The sequence below is a fragment of the Oncorhynchus tshawytscha genome, linkage group LG19 (assembly GCF_018296145.1).
Source record: "Oncorhynchus tshawytscha isolate Ot180627B linkage group LG19, Otsh_v2.0, whole genome shotgun sequence".
NCBI lineage: Eukaryota > Metazoa > Chordata > Actinopteri > Salmoniformes > Salmonidae > Oncorhynchus > Oncorhynchus tshawytscha.
Window position 1 is genome coordinate 19,248,434 of NC_056447.1, and position 22,710 is coordinate 19,271,143.

A 22,710-nucleotide genomic window follows, 5' to 3' on the forward strand; every position below is an offset into this window, starting at 1 on the left:
GACATAGAACAGGAATCGAGTGGATTGACTATCGGTACAATTACGGTCCCTATGACGGTTTAAATCAATAAATATATCAACAATATATAAACAGGTAAATTATGAATCGGTGTAAAATATGATTAAGGAAAAAAGTATTACATGTGTTAGTTTTTAGAGTTGTATTATTTATAATAAACACAAACCGCGCAGTGCATTGTGGGATACATTGTCTCAAAACGTGGCTATCACTGATTAGTAGACTACAGGCTGGATAAAATACCCTTACAGAGTATTCCGATATAAATATATTCCTATTTAGAACATTTTGGGAAGAATTGAGAATCATGTCTTTTCTATGTTTTACATTTCTTTCTACAACGTTCTAAAATGGTGCACGCTCTTTTGCTAAGTATGATGGCCATAAAGTAAGAATGCGGTTGTTGACTCCTTGTGGTTGAAAACATCTCACGGGATGGTACCTTGTAATAATATTCTTGAGGTGATGCTACTTCTATTTTGAGAGCAATATTAGGTCGCTGATATCAACAACATTATCTGACTACACCTCCAAACTATCCCATAGTTACCACTGAATTTCATGACCATTTTTTTCTGAGCCTATCAGTGCTCTCTAGTCTGATATACGAAGCCCCTTGCCGTGTCAATTTTAGTTTGCAAGGCATTTCATTGTACGTGACATTAAAACTTAAAATTTGTAACATTCCAACCAGCAGATGGCAATCTAATCTAATGCAAAGTGACAAATCTTCAAGATTCTTTCTGTGACGACCTCCGAGTTTAAAGGCTCTTCAACAAGATTTGCTTTACAAAATGCACAACTACATTGTGTATCAAAATTAGACATAGGCCGAGTAGGCTATTCAGATTATAATGCTCATGATTTTCATGGGTTCTCATGTGCCACGTTTAATTGTTCTAACCTGCTATTAGGGCTGGGAATTACCAGGGACCTCACTACATGATATTATCATGATACTTACTTAGGTGCTGATTTTTTTTTAGCACTTCGATGATCCAAACATGTTGCTCACCGTATGTCTGCTGCAGAGGGACAAAAGAGCCATGAGAAAACGAGTTTTGATCAGTCATGGAAATAAAAGGGCTGAAAACAAATAGTCTCCCTATTTAAAAAGAAGATGTGAAGGAAAAACAGAGTATTGGTGCAGGTACAGTCAAAAGAATATGATGCATAATCAAAGATAATATCAAGTATGTAACTATAGATTTTATCCCCCCCCATCACTACCTGCTATGTAAACAAACCATCAGTCTGTGGTGACAAATTAACAGTATCACCACTCCAGAAATGGAACATCTGACTTATTTAGTGATTGTTTTATTTTATTTCCAAATTTTACAAGATTAAACAAAGAAAACCATGTATTTTCCCTTCATTCAATTTTTTGCAATAGAGGAACACTGCAAAAATTATTTTGTGTAATAGAAAGCATTGCTCATCAACAGGGTTGGGTAGGTTACTTTCTAAATGTAATCCGTTACACTTACTAGTCACCTGTCCAAAATTGTAATCAGTAATGTACATTTTGGATTACCCAAACTCTAATGTAATCTCATTACATTCCGTTACTTTTAGATTACTTTCCCCTTAAGAGGCACTAGAAGACGACTTGTATGTCTACCAAAATGTATGTTACCAAATGAACGACATCTATTGCAGGATACATCCATGTTAAAGTTTACATAGCTGGCCATATATGGATGTTACATTTTACTTTATGGGTTGGTTATGTAGTCTTCGAACCCATCACTTTCTACTACATATCATAATACAATTATATTACAATTATATTATATTTTTACATTAAAAACAAAGTCTATCAGAATTCCAGTCTTTCCAATAAATGTTATACCCCTTGATCTTCAAGAATAGGACTTGGAAATATGGAAGTATAGATTAGCCAAATTAGGACTGATTTTGTTAATTGATTCGAGTTGAAAAATAAATTCTGCACTCATGGAAGGGCATGCTTTCAGCACTACTGAAAAGGGTTCTTTACATGTGAAAAATGAATGCCATATGCTGCATTTGCTATAGGCCTATTGTTTTCCTTTTTGTTGTTGACACTTTGATATCTTGATAATATGCAGCTGTTTAAAGGGCAAATCCACAGATGAAACAATAACAAAACGGACACCCTCCCTCTGTTTTTGGTTAAAAGCTGAGGGATGGGCCTGGAGAAATGTAAACACTCTCAGATTAATAGAGCTATGGATACAAGGACTGACCATCCATGATATCAACATTATTATTTTAACCATGTTCTGAGTCTATACAGTGTTTTATTAAATTTACAATGTTTACAAACATTGGTGAAAAACAAGCTGATATTTTGGGTTCTCATGGAGTGTGACAGCTAAACTAAGCTCATGAGGCATTTATAGGTTATATTCTCAAGAATGAATGGGTGTATATACACTGCTCAAAAAAATAAAGGGAACATTTAAACAACACAATGTAACTCCAAGTCAATCACACTTCTGTGAAATCAAACTGTCCACTTAGGAAGCAACGCTGATTGACAATAAATTTCACATGCTGTTGTGCAAATGGAATAGACAACAGGTTGAAATTATAGGCAATTAGCAAGACACCCCCAATAAAGGAGTGGTTCTGCAGGTGGTGACCACAGACCACTTCTCAGTTCCTATGCTTCCTGGCTGATGTTTTGGTCACTTTTGAATGCTGGCGGTACTTTCACTCTAGTGGTAGCATGAGACGGAGTCTACAACCCACACAAATGGCTCAGGTAGTGCAGCTCATCCAGGATGGCACATCAATGCGAACTGTGGCAAGAAGGTTTGCTGTGTCTGTCAGCGTAGTGTCCAGAGCATGGAGGCGCTACCAGGAGACAGGCCAGTACATCAGGAGATGTGGAGGAGGCCTTAGGAGGGCAACAACCCAGCAGCAGGACTGCTACCTCCGCCTTTGTGCAAGGAGGAGCAGGAGGAGCACTGCCAGAGCCCTGCAAAATGACATCCAGCAGGCCACAAATGTGCATGTGTCTGCTCAAACGGTCAGAAATAGACTCCATGAGGGTGGTATGAGGGCCCGACATCCACAGGTGGGGGTTGTGCTTACAGCCCAACACCGTGCAGGACGTTTGGCATTTGCCAGATAACACCAAGATTGGCAAATTCGCCACTGGCGCCCTGTGCTCTTCACAGATGAAAGCAGGTTCACACTGAGCACGTGACAGACGTGACAGAGTCTGGAGACGCCGTGGAGAACGTTCTGCTGCCTGCAACATCCTCCAGCATGACCGGTTTGGTGGTGGGTCAGTCATGGTGTGGGGTGGCATTTCTTTGGGGGGGCCGCACAGCCCTCCATGTGCTCGCCAGAGGTAGCCTGACTGCCATTAGGTACCGAGAGGAGATATCCGGCCAACAAAGAAATAAAAAACTAGAATGCCCACCCAAATCACACCCTGACCTAACCAAATAGAGAAATAAACAGGCTCTCTAAGGTCGGGTGTGACAAATTAGCCGATCAGAAGCTTCTAAAGCGATGACATTATTTTCTTGAATTTTCCAAGCTGTTTAAAGGCACAGTCAACTTAGTGTATATAAACTTCTGATCCACTGGAATTGTGATACAGTGAATTATAAATTAAATAATCTGTCTGTAAACAATTGTTGGAAAAATTACTTGTGCATTGCACAAAGTAGACGTCCTAACCAACTTGCAAAAACTACAGTTTGTTAACAAGACATTTATGGAGTCGTTGAAAAACGAGTTTTAATGACTCCAACCTAAGTGTATGTAAACTTCTGACTTCAACTGTATGTATATATAAGTCCACAAATGGATGTAGCAACTACAGATTGCCCCTTTAAGTCTATCAAAAGTGTGTGAATTTGAGCATGTGTCCAATAGGCCTATGGATTTGTTTTATCTGCATGAATTAGATTGAGCAACAAAAGCCATATTTTAATTCCATATGCTGGGATCCGCACTGCGCAGCTCTTTCAAGAGCGTATTTTTCATTGGCTGTCCACTGCTTTAAAAAAACAATGATTGATAGGCAGCTTAAACTTCATGAACTCAACCATTATTGGGTTCAAATAGACATTTAGATTTGTGAACAGCCACCAACAACATCCACAATCCGTAAGTCGCAAATAGCTGAATGAGAGAGCAGCAGTGTGATTCACATCAATGTGCTATGTAGATATCAATAATAAGTGATATCCATATTGCCGTAGACTACACCACTGCTGTTGTCCTTACCTCCAAGTGTTTATTCAAGTTAGTTCATCTTTGGATGCCGACAGCAGTCGTACCATTGGAAGACATAGCTTGGACATAGCTTGGCCTACAAAAGCCTATTCCTGCTCTTTTCCCGCAATCCATCAAACACATTTGGTGTGTCATCATAGTGGTCTCTGACTTGTGGTCAGACTCCCTCAGGTGGAACAAATCGAAATGTGGTCCATTTTTCACTGCTGATTTAAATGTCATTGAGAAAACAGTGAAGTGTCAAAGATTTCTGAATTTAAAAGTAATCCTCAAAGTAATAATCTAGTTTTTCAAAAGTATCTGTAATCTGATTACAATATTTTAGCTGGGAACGTAATTGATTACAGTTACCGTTTTTTTGGGGGGGTAATCTATTACTCCCCAACCCTGCTCATGAATATATGACTCTTGGCCCCATTTTCTATCTTGATGTAGCCCTTGATCATGACTCTCAGTTCCATATAATCTACTGAACAATGGGGAGTTTAACTAAAGGTTAAACTGATAAACACATTTTATATGGTAAGGGTAAGGCCATATTTCCATTTTACAGAGTGCTGCTTAGCTATCTAATTAGCTATCTACATCTCCGAACACCTGTGTGTAAATGGAAGACGGACACCACAAACGTGTTGTCACTGAAAAATACTGTCAGCTGCAACTGTACATAACTGTGTTATGGAACTGAGAGTCATGATCAAGAATCATAAATAAAACTGGTTGAAACAGTACGTATGTGTTTTGCATTTGTGAAATTATTTTGATGTGACATGAAAGTAGAGGGATTTATGTTTCTAGAACCGTACCTCAGTTGAAAATCAATTCACGTTTAAATGGAGTATTTGGCGGTTTTGGCTTCCAGAGCCAATTAGACTTTAAACAGAACATGTAAGGTCCATAAGGAGTAACGTTAGGCTCTTTTAATCCATTATTAGGCTAATCTTCATTCATACCCATAATATTATTTACCCTCTTGCTCTTTTGCACCCCGGTATCTCTACTTGCACATCATCATCTGCACATCTATCACTCCAGTATTAATGCTAAAATGTAATTATTTCGCCTCTATGGCCCATTTATTGCCTACCTCCCTACTCTTCTACATTTGCACACACTGTACATAGATTTTTCAATTTTTATTTTCTATTGTGTTATTGACTGTACATTTGTTTATGTGTAACTCTGTGTTGTTTGATTTTGTTGCACTGCTTTGCTTTATCTTGGCCAGGTTGTAAATGAGAACTTGTTCTCAACTGGCCTACCTGATTAAATAAAGTTGAAATATATATATATATATATATATATATATATATATATATATATATATATATATATATATATATATATTAAATATATATATTTAAACCCAGTATCTCCATTCCAAAAAGAGACCTCTCACAAAGAGAGTTACGGGCACTCACATAATCAGTTGAAGTGTCCACTTGACTACAGCATGACAATTTCAACAATTACAAGAACTGTCATTTCTATGCAGACATGGAGCAGGAAAGCGACATATATTTGCATATCAATGCATATCAACTGCTGATGTATTTTATCTATGATTTTATTTTTGTCTCATATATTTTCTCCTGACAGTAAAAGTTTGTTTCATTGTCAGATTATTGCTATTAGTTGAGATGGATAGATAATAATACTGAATAAGGCTGCACTAAGCCTTGTTCACACTGGCAGTTTGAAGTTATTTTTTTTCCCTCGCATATCTGATTCAAATATGATCTTTTTGGCGTGAGAGTAAGCACAAGCACCACCAACAATCAAACTACACATACCCGCCACTTGACAGCCAGCGAACCCATGTTAGCAATTTTTTTATTTCACCTTTATTTAACCAGGTAGGCTAGTTGAGAACAAGTTCTCATTTACAACTGCGACCTGGCCAAGATAAATCATAGCAGTGTGAACAGACACAACACAGAGTTACACATGGAGCAAACGATAAACAAGTCAATAACACAGTAGAAAAAAAGAAAAAAGAGAGTCTATATACATTGTGTGCAAAAGGCATGAGGAGGTAGGTGAATAATTACAATTTAGCAGATTAACACTGGAGTGATAAATGATCAGATGGTCATGTGCAGGAAGATATACTGGTGTGCAAAAGAGCAGAAAAGTAAATAAATAAAAACAGTTTGGGGATGAGGTAGATAAATTGGGTAGCTAACAGCTGCAGCGATCGGTTAGCTGCTCAGATAGCAGATGTTTAAAGTTGGTGAGGGAGATAAAAGTCTCTAACTTCAGCAATTTTTGCAATTCGTTCCAGTCACAGGCAGCAGAGAACTGGAAGGAAAGGCGGCCAAATGAGGTGTTGGCTTTAGGGATGATCAGTGAGATACACCTGCTGGAGCGCGTGCTACGGGTGGGTGTTGTCATCGTGACCAGTGAACTGAGATAAGGCGGAGCTTTACCTAGCATGGACTTGTAGATGACCTGGAGCCAGTGGGTCTGGCGATGAATATGTAGCGAGGACCAGCCGTCTAGAGCATACAGGTCGCAGTGGTGGGTGGTATAAGGTGCTTTAGTAACAAAACAGATGGCACTGTGATAAACTGCATCCAGTTTGCTGAGTAGAGTATTTTGTAGATGACATCGCCGATGTCGAGGATCAGTAGGATAGTCAGTTTTACTAGGGTAAGTTTGGCGGTGTGAGTGAAGGAGGCTTTGTTGCGGAATAGAAAGCCGACTCTAGATTTGATTTTAGATTGGAGATGTTTGATATGAGTCTGGAAGGAGAGTTTACAGTCTAGCCAGACACCTAGGTACTTATAGATGTCCACATATTCTAGGTCGGAACCATCCAGGGTGGTGATGCTAGTCGGGCGTGTGGGTGCAGACAGCGAACGGTTGAAAAGCATGCATTTGGTTTTACTAGCGTTTAAGAGCAGTTGGCATTGAAGCTCGTTTGGAGGTTAGATAGCACAGTGTCCAAGGAAGGGCCAGAAATATACAGAATGGTGTCGTCTGCGTAGAGGTGGATCAGGGAATCGCCCGCAGCAAGAGCAACAACATTGATATATACAGAGAAAAGAGTCTTATCTTGGCAAATGAGAAATGCTCACTAACAGGGATGTAAATACATTCCTGCACAACATTTGAGAGAAATAAGCTTCTTATGTGTATGGAACATTTCTGGGATCATTTTATTTCACCTCATGAAATATGGGACCAACACTTCACATGTTGCATTTATATTTTTGTTCTGTGTACTTGTAGGCTATATGTCAATGCAATACCAGATAATAATATAAACCCTAATTTCCTATGGAGAGTCACTATTAGAAGCATTTCTGTTGTTGAAAAACCTTGTTTGGGTAATGCCATTCTCTTTATATTATGTATGCTCAGCAGCAGATAACCAGTGCAAGGTGAAAACTGCCCGTCCTGTGCTGCCTGTCCTGTCCTGTGCTGCCTGTGCTTGGCTGCTGACACCTGAATATTGTCTCCTACCAGACAGAGACAGACATGCCAATGAGCCCCACAGTGGCAGGATCACCGTCAGGTACAGGACAGGTAAGTATGTAGATAAGGGAATTACACTGTGTCCAGGACACATAATCTCAAATGAATCCCGTCAGCTTCTGTTTCATTCTGAGCCTGGCATGGCAACCCATATTCATCATTACACTACAACCTGGCTATTACTACTGTACAACACAGGAAAATATGAGAAGAGTGCTGTTCACTTTGCCAGCCAGACAATCTCTCAAACCAGGCTTGTGTGCCACCCTTGTGTGCTAGTTGTGGATGTTTGATAATGGTGGTGATAATCCACATTAATACTCTTGAGGTGCCTTGATTACTGTTCTCTTACAACCCTATCAAGTATCTTACTGGCTTTCCATCCATCCACTCAAAGATAGTAAGCACCTGGTACATAATTATAGATGAGATCTGGTCCACTCGCCATCCCTGAGGCTGAGATTGGACCTGTTGAGCAAAGATGCGTTTGGTTATGAATGCAGAGCAAAGGGCTCTGTAACCATAGAAGTCCCTTTTGGCTCAGGCTGTTCCACCACCAGTGGGCTGTGGGATGAAAATAGAGTATGGCAGATGGCTATGGCACTGATTCAACATGGGCTGCTGGGCAGCCTACATAATACCCTGCCTTTCAATATTGCCCAGTGGCATCCATGGTCTTAAACCTGCTGGCATTCTCCCTTTTTTCATAGTTTAGCATAATAAATTGCAGTTTTTAAATCAATGTCATCCTCAGGTCAGGATCCAGGATAAGGATTAGCTTATGTTACGTGGAGCAGCTCCTACTAGGTTAAGTTTGCATTTTTGTCTGGGAAACACAAGAATGGCTTTCATGGAAAACCCATAGACTGGTGTGTGCCAACCAAGCTGATCCAGCTTAGACCCTCCCAACCACAGCCCTAGCTGCCTGTCTCCAATCAGACACTCTCACACTTCAGTCCACCAACACACTCACTCAGCTTTCTTACATCACTGATCAGTGATTAATCAGGATCAAAGGGCATAATGAGATGTGTGTGTGTCTGTGTCTCTCTCTCTGTTTTTGTGCATGTCTGTTGCGTGTTTCCGCAGGTGTTTAATCCACAACAAAAATATGATTTAATTTGTTGATTTATTTTTTCCTCTGGGAAAAAATGATCTCAATCGACATTGAAATTACTCAAATCAAATGGAAACCGTGTAGAAATTATAATGCACCTACATTTATAGTCTCTTTTCGCTGTCCAGCTAGCTAGCAGTCATCGAAATGAAGACTACACAGTCTGGGAGCATCGAAAAATGCCAAAAGCGATGGCTAGGGGACTAGTTTTTGCTTATTTTGATGGCAAGGAAATATGACCCATTTTAAATGCAGCCCTCCGGACCTCGGTGAAGACTGAATGTGGCCCCTGGGGGTAAAGCAACAGCAGGGTGAAGGGAGAGTGGAGCAGCAGAGTGTATTTTTACTTTCTTTTCGGAGTAGAATGTCTTTTTAAAAAGTCATCAGAACCGTACGGTCCCCCCCCGCTACCTTTTCCACCGCTGCTGAAAACAATCCTAGGGGAAACACTGGTGTGTGTGTGAACGTGTGTCTGTGTTTTTGTGTATGTGCCACTGTATGTGCGTGCCGTGTGTGGGGGGTCTGAGTTACATCACAGCAGGGTGAGGGACAGGCAAGCAGGCAGGCATTGATGCTGACCATCCCTAACGTGTGCCACCTGGGCACAGGCTGAGCCGGGCAAACTGTGATTAGATCCTGTAGTAGAGCAAAACAACCTACTGATATTAGGTCTTCCCTGTAACAAACGCCTGCTAGCTCAGCCAGTGCATTGGAGATCTGAGATCTGATATGATGGAGAATAATATCCCTCAATGGGTTTTGAGGTATCACCCTCACACAGCCCCACCTATCATGAGCTCAAAGGCAAGATGTAACACATGCAAGCCAGGCACGAAAGCATACACAGGTCTTTACCAATGCAAGTGCTTCTGAACATATAATTACACTCATATAAACACTAATTATACTGAAACATGCACATACTCAAAACTGTTCCCCACACAAGCCAGTCAAACCCACACACGGCTGCCACCCTGCTATTCCCAGCATGTGGTGGTTTTGCTTGGACTGAGTCCGAAGTGCGCCAGTCTATCTCTTTCTCCTCTCTCTCTCTCTCTCTCTCTCTCTCTCTCCCCCCCTATGCTGAAACTGATGTCTCCATGTTACACTATGCTTTACACCCAGCCAGGGCTCTAGTCTGCACATAGTAAATTCCGGTTGTTTTAATCTTACGTAGCCATATCCTGGTTCTCGACGAGGCTAAGGTCGCTCAAACATCCCCAGCCCTCACAGACTTCCACTGTAATAAGTCATATTGGCCGATAGCGCTGTGCTCTGCTAGGTCAGGCAGCTATTCAAATCGAAGGGTGCCTTCCAAATGTCACACTATTCCCTGTATAGTGCACTATATAGGGTGTGGTTTGAAACTCAACTGCTTCTTCTCATGCTCTTTTAAATAACCTTTGTCTGTCTCTCCAGTGAGTTTTCACACCTTGCCCCCCGTGACAACTTGTGTCTGCGAGTAACCTCCATCTGTTATCCTCGTGTCTCCTGTCTTCTGAACTCCATCCCAGAGATGCTACATCTGGCAACCTTCAGACACTGGTACAATGGTGCATGTGTTCCTTACAAGCTGATACTATTGCATAGCACTGTTGGATATGTTTTGGAGGTACACATAGCAACACTACGTAGCGATATCAATATTGGCCACATAGTTATTGAATATGCACTGTTATGACAAACCGTACATCCATTATAAGAGAAGCACTGACAAATCAAATATCAATTTCTGGAAAAAAGCAACCCTGCCACCACACGGAGTCCCACCCACATTATAAAGTACAGCATCAATACTTTACGTGATACTTGCGGTCACTTGAACACTTGCACTGCAATAAGGAACCAGCAGAGTGCACTCTATCCATATGAAAAACCGGTTCTGAAGTATGCTACTGACCTACAAGTCTTTGTTAGACCTTGTCTGAACACTCAAGAAGAGATGATGAACTCACTGACTTCATTACTAACATTGTGTGAATAGAATAATTTTAATGTCAAGAAATCGAGCGCCGCGATCCCCTTTCACTCCTCTGCATGAGTAAAAGGTCTGACTGTCATTTGTTACACATCAATTACACATGAACACTATCATCATACAGGCAACAGACAACTTGTTCCTTATTTAATGGTTGATCCTATTCACATGAACAGTTTCTCTATTCCAATTGTGAATGAATTCAGCCTGGTCGTGGGGACCTCTCAGTGTGTGAGCGCTGCCCTTGGTCTGGTCATATAGCCTACTTCCAAGACACACGTTACTCCTGAACCCTTCGACAAACAGGTCAAACATTGTAAACTCAAGCACCACATAGATAGCAGATCTCTCGCTCTGCTTGGTTTGCTCTCTACACTCTCTTAGCTGTGTTTCTTGAGTGTTCAGTTTCTACTCTGAGAGTAGTGTTCTGTTTGTCTCTCTCGCTCTATCTCTCTGTGTCTGTTTACCTGACACTTGTCTGGCATGGCCTAGATTCTCCTTGATCTCATCAGTCAATGGGAAGACTTGTGAAGGCCATCTCCCCCATCTCGCTCTGCCTGCTGCATCTCTGCCACTCTTCTGGCTGTGTCAGCAGTAAGGGGCTGACTCATTCCCCCTCAATCCCATAGTCCCTCAGGGCCCATCGGGCAAAGACAACACGTCGCTTCCCCCAGACAGACAGACTCATTTGCATGGCCATAAATCAATCACAAAACTGACACACACCCAGACACAATAAGGAGTTTGTCTGCATCCCAAATAGCACCATATTCTCTATAAAGTGCACTACTTTTGACTAGGGCCCATAGAGTTCTGGTCAAATGTCGTGCGCTATATAGGGATAGGGCGCCGTTTGGGACGTAGCCTATGTGGCAGAGATGCAGCAGGCAGAGCGAGATGACAGGGCCATAAAACTATTATTACTCTATGTACCAAACTGCATTGTGGCATGATGCTCCAAGGCAAGAATACAAACTATTCAATGGAAGATGTTCATTTTGTGGGTGTGTTGACTACGCTGATCTGGGTTCAGTCTCGCATGCTTTTAGCCGCTGACTGGAATGTGGCAGTATGCAGGAAGCCTGATAGTTTCTTCAAGGTTTTTTAATGTACAACTGTGCTTGATGCAACCTTACCTTTTAATGGTGAAAAGACAATTCAGCCACTGCTAGTAACTGCACTGGCTTGACTCTTTCATTATACACAGGTAGCCCTAGGCTTGATGGAGTCAATAAAACACAAGAATAACAAATGGTTTCATCATTCATCATATGGGTTCTACAATCAATTAAGTTATCTAAACACTGTCTGACAATTTCATTACCTTCAAGCTGCGCATAGCCAGGTCAACTACACAAGAAGCCTGTAGTGAACTACCCCACTGGGCAAAAACCTGTTGAATCAACGTTGTTTCCACATAATATTATATTTGTTTAATTATGTGATGACGGAAATGTGATTCGATTTACAAAAAGTAATCAACGTAAGGGAATTTCGACTTGTTTTCACCCAACTTTTAACCTAAATCCAATAACATAGTGACAAGTTTTGTTGATTTCACATTAAATTCACGTTAGCTCACGACGCAAACCAAATATAAATAAAAACAAGACGCTGATGTAGCCTAACAATAACGTAGCCTAATAAATGTATGTGATTGAAGAATGCGCTATGTCAGAGCCATAATCCCCGTATTAATCATAACCTCCATCTCAAAGACATCGAGTTGTAATGGCATCATGATGCAGGTATCACTATCAACCATGGTCCCTTCCACGCAGAGACAAGTTTGGACAAACACATGTTTTTGGATGGTTTGAATGTTTGATTGGTTTCAGAATATATTTTATTCCACCCGAGGAATGGAACGGCCCTAATCTCCCTTTAGACATTAATCTGCCATGGATTAAAATAAAAAGCACTTTAAGATTTGCATGAAATAGCAGCCGAGAAGGGACTGCTTTGCCATACTCAACGTGAACTCGCATGCACGAGCTATTCCAATCCCTTCCATTCCAAATCATTCCAAGCCGGTGGCGACGGAAGAGCACATTACACGACTTGCTCCTTCGTTTTTATTGATATTTTGTAACCATTGCCTGGCAGTCTGTGATCTACAGGCCAAACGGTCTTTTGCGTTTTGAAAGGGGGAGGAGAATAATCCCTCTCCTTTCCCGGTCGATTTTGCGTTCTACCTCCCTGCGCATTTTCCACTCGCCTATAATTTCCTGGTTCTCAAACGCAATGTCACCGGAGGCGGATGTGAGCGGATCTCACAGGTGTGTCCCTTGCCAACTGAGCCATAGCTCGAGAAGAATCACACCTGGGATCACCATGTGATCCTGTACCTGGGCGTGGATAAAGTCCTGGACTCTTGTTGAGTTGTCCGTGTCGTCTTGCAGTAGGAATTGTCAACCAGTGCCCCCTTGTATTTTCGACTGAACAGTGCCTTTCTCTAACTCTCCGCGCTCTCGGGAAGATAAAATGTGAACTTTACATGCATTTTGCTTGAGGACCTATTATACATTTTTAGGGGGACTTTGAAATCTGGACAGCTCCGTGTTAGTTTCAGGCAACTACTGTTCTTCCAAGGTGAGTTTACGTGATTGGTGTTCTACCTTTATAGCCACGGACAGTGTCCGTCTGTTCTGTTATGTCTATTTATTATGCACATGTACAAGCAAATGCAGTTGGTTAGAAAATACTTCCCTGTATAATTCTGTGTGCGTAAAGATCTGATGAATTTCCTAGCGCGATGCTAGTAGTGTATTACTTCCTTTAACAGCTCCGTTGTACAACAACCATGACACGAGGGACGAAACGCATGTTTTTCCACATTTGTCTTGACATCAAAAAATAAAAGTTCGACCATAAATTAACATATTGATCCATACCTGCTACATAGTGATTGATAAAAAGGAATTTATTTGTAAATCTACCAGTTGGTCCTCCAGCATTATGAAGTGATGCAACTCTATGGAAATAATGATTTATTGGTGAACCCGAGTTAGGTTTGAGCATAGACTTAAGCATTTGCAGTTTAAACACGTAATGGGATTTATATTCACTTAGTATAGTTGTATGATGGGCTACTGTACAGTGCTGAACCCGCCCATGTCACTTGTATGAGTCGAGATACAGTCCAACCTACAGTATATTTCCTTACCGGTAATTTGCACAAAGTGATCCATGCTCTATTAAGTAATTAAAGGTTCACTGTAAACTGACATCTGCCTAGATCCTTGACCACTAACTTTCACAGGCGTAATTAGTTTTTCATATGTAATAAACTATGCTTTGGTTATGGAAACATTACCACTTTTACTGGGCTGTTTTCTGCTCCTCTCTTTCTCACGATAATGTGAAGACAGAATAATGGCCCTGTCAGTCCATAAAATGTGGAGCAGTTGGTCATTCATCAGTCTCTCAACCAGAAACATCTCCCCTCACACACACAGACAGGCAAACTCAGTGAGCCTGACCATGGGCTCCCAAGTGGCACAGTGGTCTAAAGGCACTGCATCTCAGTGCTAGAGGTGTCACTACAGACCCTGGTTCGATTCCAGGCTGCATCACAACCATGGAATGATTGGGAGTCCCATAGGGTGGTGCACAATTGACCCAGTGTTGTTCGGTTTAGGGTTTGGCCGGGGTAGGCCGTCATTGAAAATAAGAATTTGTTCTTAACTGACTTGACGAGTTAAATAAAGGTTAAACAAATGTAAAACACATCTCTGAGTCTGTATGTGCATTAGCGTGTGCATGTAGCTAATGAAAGAACAGCCTTTTTATGTCTTGATTTGTACTAGTAGTCTTTAATGCCCATTTGGAGTCTGTCTTTGCTGTGGAGAAACTCATTCAGGGACTCAACTTAGATTTGAGAGTTCGAGTAATAGAATACACAAGGTGCAGTTTTGAAATGTGGTTGTGCATCAACAGTCACTCAATTGGCCCATGTCAGAATTGTTTTTTTAGATTGGTAAATTAGTCTAACGGCCAGCAATCTAAACATGTAGTCAGCATGGTCAAATTACCGACCGGCGTGGGGCCCATTGATTATCATATTAAAAATGACAAACATTTGCCTACACCCTATGGCAAAATGTGTAGAAATTAGCTGTAAAAGTACAATTTTTTTCTCTCTGCCCCATGGCAAAAGAAGTAGAATTGCATGAAATGTGTTATAAATGCTACATCTTCTCTCCACCCGATGGCAAAATGTGTAGAATTGCATCAAATTTGCAATAAAACATCTATATCTTTTTGCTGTAACGAGGGCGCTCGCTAAAGGGTTCTGCTCACAAGGTATGGATGTGGGTACGCAGCCACTGCAGCCCCTTATGATGAGTTCCATATTTTTGTGGCCCCCACCCCCATCAAAGTTGCCCATCCCTGATGTAGACAGTAGCCCCATTCATGTTCTCCTTGAATCTCCTGAGTAGTGCTGTCAGTTCGTGTCTCTCGGTCCCTGGCCCTGGCACTCTGCTCTGCTTGGATCGCTCACTGTACAGCCATGTTGTCTATCTAAATCGTTGTTTTATTCCCCAGTCCCACATCCATCCTTGCCGACCCATCCATCACGTACAGACCTACTGTACATGGGATGCTCCATCTACTGGGATTATCCCCATTAAATTACATTAAACAAATGCTCTCATGGTGGAAATGGATTAGTCCGAGTGGGGGGTACACCGCTCGGGGGTAAACAGGAAGGATGGCCGGGTGGGGTGGGCAGAGGGTGGGTTAGCCCCCGAAGTCCTCAAAGAGCAAGGCTGAGTTTTCAATAAGGGCCATCTGCTCATAGGAACACACACGGTGAGGCAACCTAAAACCAGGTCTCTCTCTCTCTCTTTCTCTCTCTCTCTCTGTCTCTCTCTGTGTCTGTTCCCCACAATGCCTCATTCAGGGTTTATCTCATCCTCTCTGAATAAATAGAGACACCTTATCAGTGTGGAGGAGAGGAGAGCGACTGGTTTGTGATACATGTTTTCTTCAGCTCCGCACAAGGGTGAAAAAGACAAGCATACCACGAGGGCTGCCCCAGTTTAGTTGACTAGTCCATTGTTTGGTCGATAGGCTGTTGGTCGACCAAGATTTTTTTTAGTTGAGCACTCACAAATATATAGTGCATTCGGAAAGTATTCAGACCCCTTGACTTTTTCCACATTTTGTTCTAAAACGTTTTTCCCCCCTCATCAATCTACACATCTTTATTTTATGGCACACGAGACACCTGTCCGATTCACTCTGAGTGGATTAATCCATTTTGGACGCCGCCGGGATGGCACAACGGTGTCACCAGTAGTACATTTCCCATTAATTCCCATCATTTCTAATCTGCAATGTTTATTTGGTTACGGTCACCTCTGTTGATGCATTCAATATATTATTATTATTATTATTATTACAGTCTTACCGTTCTCATTGTAGGTGTGGACATGTTTGCAGTGCACACAACCTAGGCTACACATTTAAAAGTTTTGGTTTATTTCGTTCTATTTACGAGTTGTCCATTAATTAATTGTCTTTTGTTTGGAGTGCTCCTGTCAATCTTGATTACGCATAGAAGTAGGCCTAGTCTTCCTGGCCTGCACGCAAATGTAGACCTATAAATGTACCCATTTGGGGATCTGATACCATTTCTGATTGTCATAAGTAAATTTTTCTTCGCCTCAAACAGCAAGTAAACAAAGTCTGTTTTTACATCCATTGAGAATGACAATAGTTCCTCAACATAGCCTATTTGAAAAACATTTCCAGTTCGCTCCCTTTCGATAACCACTCAGCATGAAAGTAGAAAAGATGTCATGCTCTGATCCGGTGGAAGCATCATAAAATAGGCCTACCTGATTACTTCTTATCCCTTGCGGAAATAGCCTACAGCTGTCTCTTCTGAGGGCCCAGAATATTTTATAAAATGTTGCAAGTTTGCTAGCATGCTTCAGCCCGACCAAGTTAATAGTTGATACAATGTTTCAAGTTTGACTAGGCATGGCCTGTCTGCAACAATGTGATTTATAGGATATTTATTTTATCAGGATATTTTCTTCCTGCAGGCTGCAATGTTTTTATTTGTTGGCTTTATGTAGGCTATTTTTTACACATTGGCAATGGCAATAGAAGTTACTTTTACATTTGTATCATTTTCATTTCGATGAAATTATGATTAACCACATGACATTGATTTTGAGATATTAAGACTTTATTATAAATGAACTAAAACTGTTTAACGAAAAAATGTGCATATGAAAATCATAACTGGCACAGAGTACACTAGAAATGGTACGATAAATTGGCACTCCAAATGGAAAAGGTTGCCGATCACTGGTGTAGCCTATTACCGGCAACTCTAGGGGCATAACGGCAGAATCTGCAAAGGCCAGCGGGAGGAGGAGGGTCAGGAACAGGGTGTTTTTCTTCTGGCTAGACTATATTGATTTCTAGCTCGCACTTGAGTCATTTGAATCTTAATTTTGAATCACAGTGCATAAACCATCAGTGAAGCTCAGTAGCATACATATAGTCGCTTTTATTCAAAACATAGGGTGTGTCTATATAATGTTATTATTAAGCTTATACTGTATTTTTTTTAAACTCAGGGAATAGCTAACATTACATAGCGTACCTATGTTTTTCCAAAGTGACTTTGTATAATTTCTCATAGCTTCCCTTATATGTAGTCTATGTCAGTAGTCCTTTTAGGACATAACTGTTCAGTATAGACTTTCTAAATGCTTCTTTGTTAAGTCAGAACCCTCTATCCAGATAGTTTAGTCTGATGTTCAGCTGGTATGCTTCTGGTATGTGTTTAAGGTCATATTTAGTTAAATATGTCCATCCTTTGTCTCTTTGTTTGCATTCTACAGGATTACAGACCTATTAGATTTATTAATTTATATTAAAGCAAAGCCTTAATCCTGGTAAGCAAGGTAAAGCCTGTCCCCACCACCCCACCTCACCTCACCCCAAAACCAGTCTGCTACTCCAGAGCATCTCATGGTGATGACCTTAAATGTTCCAAATCAGTAATTCTTTTTCCAAATGGGTTTCAATGGCATTTCAACAGCTGCTTGTCATGGTTCTTGTACAACATGTAGTTATGGCTCTTGTAGAACATGTAGCCTATTTCATTCGTTGTCTGTCAGAAGAAGTTCTACACTTTTTTATTTTGCTGCAGTATGGTGATTGGGAGGATAGTTGTGGATGGGGTAGGGATGGGGGTGTCAGTTTGGCATTAATTCAAGCTCAAGAGAATAGAGATTTCCTTCAGATTGGAGATTGTCTTTTTTATGGCGGGAGGATTATCCTGTGATGAGGCGGCGTCATGCTGAGGTGGTTCTGTGATCTCATCCCTTAGCATTTGTGGCTGCCGCCCATCCCTTGTCTTAATGCCCTTGGCCTTAATGGCCCCATCCCAAACCTATCCCTGGCCTCCTATCCTCTCCCCTTCAAGCTCTGTCATGTTGCTGCCTTCCGCTCGTTTCGGTTCGGCTGGCGCCTACTCCCTTAATAAAAGACCTTTGCTTGAAAAACAATTTTAAAAAAGGTGTCAATAGTACTGTTTGTCCATCTTGAGATTCCGTAGCCAGTATACACTTCCTCAAAATAGACAGATAACTCGATAAATCTGACATAAAGGTTTGTTTTTGCTGAGGAGATGTAAGTCGTGCAATTTTACGTCTAACTAAGATGTTTGCTGCAGTATTTCTGAAGTGAAAAAAATAGCATTAAAACGATTTGTCTCTCGCTGAATGACAACAAACACTTAATTGAAGCATCCCTACTGTTGACGAAACACATCCGAAGCTTTATGCCTCACACTGAATAACACTGAATCACAGAAGAAGCTCAAAGAAAAACATCTCTTGTAAAATCACTGACTAACACTGAATCACAGAAGAAGCTAGTGGTTGTAACACAGAAATGCATGCCTATACACCACATACACTCCCCTACATATTTATTTGGCCAGTGAAGCTAAAACTTTTAATTTGTCTCTGTACTCCAGCATTTTGGATTTGAGATCAAGTGCAATATGAGGCGACAGTACAGAATGTCACCTTTTATTTGAGGGTATTTTCAGAAATATCAGTTTTGCCATTTAGAAATAAATGCACCTTATGTTTCTAGTCCCCCCAATTTGAAAGTGTCATAAGTATTTGAACAAATTCATATATAGTCTATTACATTTGATCAAAATTGTTGTATTTGGTTCCATATTCCTAGCACGACATGACTACATCAATCTTGTGACTCTACAAACTTGTTGGATGCATTTGCAGTTTGTTTTGGTTGTGTTTCGGATTATGTTGTGTCCAATAGAAATTAATGGTAAATGTAATTTGTTATTTTGGAGTCACTTTTATTGCACATATAAATAGAATATGTTTTTGAACACTTGCTACCATGATTATGGATCATTGTGAATAACAATGAGTGAGGGTTACAGAAGCTCAAAGATCATGCCCGCAAAACATGCTAACCATGCTAACTCATAATTATTCATGATTCATTCATGATTAGCCATAATTATGGTAGCATCCACATTCATGGTGAGCCATAATTATGGTAGCATCTACATTAATGTATAGGTGTTCAGATCGAAACCTATTCGGTAACACTTTAGTTGAAACCCAGTGTCATAACACATTTTGATACAGTCATAATCATGTCATAATATGGTCATAACACTGTCATGACCCATGTATTTACACCTGTTGTGACAAACAGTAAAAGTCAAAAATGTGACACACTTACTCATTCCCGGGTTTTTTTCTTAAGTTTTAAATATTTTCTACATTGTAAAATAACAGTGAAGACATCGAAACTATGAAATAACACATATGGAATCATGTAGTAACGGCAAAAGTGTTAAACAAATCAAAATATATTTACATAAGTAAATGTCAACAAAATATTTTTTTTGTGTGTGTGTGTTTCAATGATTTAACTGTACTAGAATACTTAAAAGGCCGCTAAAATTTTAAGTATTGGTTATTGGGTTTCGGTATCAGGGTTTTTGGCAAGGAAAATATCGGTATCGGACAAAAATGTCATATCGGTGCATCCCTAAAAAAAAACAATGAATTCTATTTTCGAATAAAGCTGTAACGTAATAAACCGTGGAAAAGGTCAAGGGGTCTGAATATATTCCGAATGCACTGTATGTATGAAAATACCCTCAAATAAAAGGTAACATTCTGTACTGTCGCCTCATATAAAACATTTAATCTCAAATCTAAAATGCTGGAGTATAGAGCCAAATTAAATGTTTCAGCTTCACTTTCCAAATACATACGTAGGGGAGTGTATCCTCTGACATTCCATCCCCATTGAAGTCAGTTAGAGCTGATAACAAAGCCACTGTGCTAATGACAGGCCTAAGACGGGAGATCACATTCACTCTCACGGTTCCTCAACGACAGCTGGCTGCTCGGCTGGGCTGTCTCTCTGCTGTGTCCGCCTGCAGGGGGCTGGGGGCAGGGGCGTGCCTCCCTCTGTCGGTACTGTACACCCCTCCCCACCATGCTGCTCACAGATCCTCCCTAGTCCCTACCACCCACCCTCACACAGACAGAGATTCAACACCATCCAAGGCTTTCCCTCCTATACTAGTGACTCTCCTAATACTGCAGGGTTCCGCTTCAGCCCTTCGCCCTCACCATTATGACCTGACCCAAACTTGGCCGGGTTCTCTTTACCCCTCAAACAACCTTAACACTCTGTCTCAACCAACACTGCTTTTATCCTATACCGATGCTCTCCACAGGGCTCTCAACCTACCCATGGCTCTCCACACCACTTCTCATCCCATGCTGATTCTCAAAACACTACCCACCCTCCAACTCTGACTACTAGGAGCTTTACCTTCAACGATTCCCAGTCCGTCTCTCCCCACACTCCCCTTCCCCATATGAGTCAGACTCCGAGAGAGAATGTGTGTAATTCTGTACAGTACACATGTTCTGCACAGAGATAAATGATTTGTGAGAGAATGAGATAACTTAATTGCTTGACTGAGAAGTTGTACATTGTTATGCGCCGGCGGTTAGAAGTACTAATATTTCACAGGGATAGAGCCGAGGGAGATACTTGCTATGATATGAGGTGTGGTGGGAACTGGGGGAAAGGGAGGGGAAGACAATTCAGAATGTCAGCCTAGATGAAAACACGATCTTCACTACTCATCTAATAGTCTGAATTAGGAACGTATACTCCCCTACGTATTTAATGTATTTGAACAGTAAAGCTACAACTTTTAATTTGGCTCTGTACTCCAGCACTTTGGATTATGAGATCAAATGTTTTATATGAGGTGAAAGTACCGAATATCACCTTTTTATTTGAGCATATTGTTCTACGTCTGTTTTACCGTTAAGAAATGAATGCACTTTATGTTTCTAGTCCCCACATTTGAAGGTGCCAAGTATTTTGCCATATTCACTTCTTGTGTATTACGTTTAATCAAACGTTTGCGATTTGGTCCCAAAGTCACTACAAACTTGTTGAATGCATTCACAGTTTGTGTTGGTTGTGTTTCGGATTATGTTGTGCCCAATAGAAATGAATGGTAAATGATGTATTGTGTCATTTTGGAGTCACTTTTATCGTAAATATGAATAGAATATGCCTCTGAACACTTCTACGTTAATGTTGGATGCTACCATGATTTCGGATGATCATGAATGAATGTTGAACAGCGATGAGTGAGAAAGTTACAGATGCACAAAGATCATGTCTCCCCAAAACATGCTAACCTCTCACCATTACCAATAACAGGGGAGGTTAGCATTTTCTTTGGGGGGGGGTATGATCTTTGTTCCTCTGTTACTTTGTCACTTTCTCACTCACTCATTATTCATGATTTCCCCCGCACCCATTCCTCCTGGGCCAGACATTCCTCTCTTCTCTCTCACCAATGAGTAACCAGATTCGTTGAGTGACTTTTATTTAGAAAAATACTCTGCTGCTGGAACATAACATCACCCCCCTCCGCTGACTGCTTAGTTCTCTCTCGGTTGTTACAAGCAGTGTGGCTGTGTGCGAGAGAGAACGCAGCATCACCTTCATTGCTCACCGCACCGGGTAAAGTAGTTGTTGTTGGCAACAGTAAAAAGTGTATGAATGTGAACTTTGCTACAGAACAAACGTGAGCAACCATACGCTTTCTCCTGGCTAGTTAGCTTTAAACTGACAGTTTAGTCATTTTGTAGCTGTGTCAGGTTTTTATCTAACTAGCTAACGCAGGGTAGCTCTGGCAGTGTGAAAAACTGACAGTGAATGTTTTGAAGCCAAGAATACTTGCTCGCTTACAAATAACTTCACTGCCATCACTGCTAGTCTTTATCATAGGGTCAGCAAGTTAACAATGGGTGTCACCAAGCAAGAAGCTAAAAAAAAAGAGGGAAGTTTTTTCAAAGTAGTGCAAAGGACTGTATGTAAGTTCTCGGCAACTGCCCGCACACCACGCCTGGACAACTAGCTGGCAAATGTGAGTGCTTCGATGTCTTTAGTGTCATCACGGTGATTATGGGTCATGAAGGTGTGTTCCATGTGTTAAGACTGTTTGGCGTTATCATGATCACGGCAGGAGACTGACAGCCATGAACAAACAGACAGGCAGAGAGGGAGAAGTGCCTCTCCAGGCCGATAGAGTTCATAGACTGATGATCTGTCGGTGTGAATCAATCAGAATTATTGCAGCTTAGGTCTAGAGGGTGTGTTGCACGTGTCAACATCATGCAGGAGAGAGGCATGTTACAGGCAATGATACCCACCGGCAGACAAAATCAAATCAAATGTTTCTGGTCGCATACACATGTTTAGCAGATGTTGTTGCGGGTGTAGGGAGATGCTAGTGTTCCTAGCTCCAAC

The 22,710-nt window shown here is 41.1% G+C and overlaps 1 protein-coding gene across 2 annotated transcripts in view; it reads left to right on the top strand.

The window, feature by feature from the left end:
* Window positions 1–12,920: 12,920 nt before the first annotated feature.
* The window catches only part of plxnb2b (plexin b2b), a 182,727-nt gene continuing 172,937 nt past the window's right edge, over window positions 12,921–22,710 (top strand). For both annotated transcript variants that reach the window (XM_042301429.1, XM_042301428.1), the window contains exon 1: window positions 12,921–13,428. The gene's annotated coding sequence lies outside the window, so the exon portion shown is untranslated. The remainder of the gene's footprint in view (window positions 13,429–22,710) is intronic.